This window comes from Lolium perenne, chromosome 4 (assembly GCF_019359855.2).
Source record: "Lolium perenne isolate Kyuss_39 chromosome 4, Kyuss_2.0, whole genome shotgun sequence".
Lineage (NCBI taxonomy): Eukaryota > Viridiplantae > Streptophyta > Magnoliopsida > Poales > Poaceae > Lolium > Lolium perenne.
The window spans coordinates 193,748,989-193,750,372 of NC_067247.2; the positions used below are offsets into that span (position 1 = coordinate 193,748,989).

Sequence of the window (1,384 nt, forward strand, 5' to 3'; positions counted from 1 at the left end):
CTCATCGCATGACAGTTCTCAAAAGAAATTCATTGGCCATGGTATTTGTCCTGTTCATTTATCGGCAGTTTCCAGAATATCACTCCAGCTTTAACAGAAGAGATCCATCAAACACGGGGAAAGGTACGCAACAGAAGAAAAATGGTACAATCGGGTGCCATTTGTTCATTTCTTAAAAGAGAAAAAAAAATCGTTCGCGTAAACGTAAAAAATGGAGATGCGGGGTATCGATCCCCGTACCTCTCGCATGCTAAGCGAGCGCTCTACCATCTGAGCTACATCCCCATGATGTCAGCATGTTAACTTGGTGTTATTAATATCAGTTGTTGTTAGTTCATCTGTCTATTAATTTTGTTTTTTTTGAAAGGTACTCTATTCCTCCTAAGCACCCATTATTTTTTTTTCCTGCTAACATTGGAACGAGTTGCACTGCAAGAAGTTACAAAGCGACATGTCGTAGGCCCTAGGTGTTACTACATGTTGTCAGTTTGATAAACAATACTTAATCAGCCTGCATATTTTTTTTTCTTGATCTGATACATGATCTTTTCAGGAAAAAAGAGAGGCTCTTATGGTGTGCTCTGATGGAGTATTACAAGACCACGCATGAAGTTCAGAGTTCATTGGAGGTCTTGAGTTAAAATCTCTTGTTTCTTCATCCTGCATAGAGTAAAACTTCTCAGATCGGTTCTACTACCAATCTTACTGGTGGCAGTAATTTCTGGGTTCTTTGCAGTCTAGATTGGGAACCCTTATGAATCTGTAGCTAGATTTCGGGTCTGTAATTCAAAAGGTACTTCTCTGAACTCCATTTGCGGTGCTGTTTTTGGAACTTACGGAAATTTAGAAATGACATGGACTTTAACAATGTTTCATGGGAAAACATCAAACAGGCCAGAAGGTTACTGAATAAAGTCAAGGAACAAGCACTGAGAAGGTGGAAATATTCTGCCAGTTCCTCTCACACAAGACAATGGGGCCACTAATACTGGACAATGGCTGATGCACTTCCTGAAGATATCTTGGGTGGATTGAAGATCTCTGAAGACCAGCAGTTCCTGCCAAGCTTGACTGCTCGAAGTACCAACATATGGGGCAAGAAGGCCAGCCTATGCCCAGCTTCCCGTCTCCTCTTGCTGGGAGCAAGCCTCCATGAGGTTCAAGCAAAACGTGTTGATAAACGCAACACCACCTGCCTCTCAATAGACTTTCAAGTTGATAAGGAGATGTAATATCGCTAGATGTTGTTTCGCTGTAATCTCTAGTTGCCTCGATGCCTTTTAATCTCTAATTGGAGTAAGAACGATGCTTTTTAATCTCTAGTTGGAGTAAGAACGATGCTTTTTAATCTCTAGTTGGGGTAAGAACCTGATACAATGGAACT

General features: G+C 41.0%; 1 non-coding gene across 1 annotated transcript; it reads right to left on the minus strand.

Annotated features, from left to right (window-relative positions):
• Positions 1 to 212: 212 nt before the first annotated feature.
• On the minus strand, positions 213 to 285 carry TRNAA-AGC (transfer RNA alanine (anticodon AGC)). Its single transcript has one exon. It is a non-coding gene; the product is annotated as a tRNA-Ala (tRNA).
• Between the last annotated feature and the right edge of the window lie 1,099 nt (positions 286 to 1,384).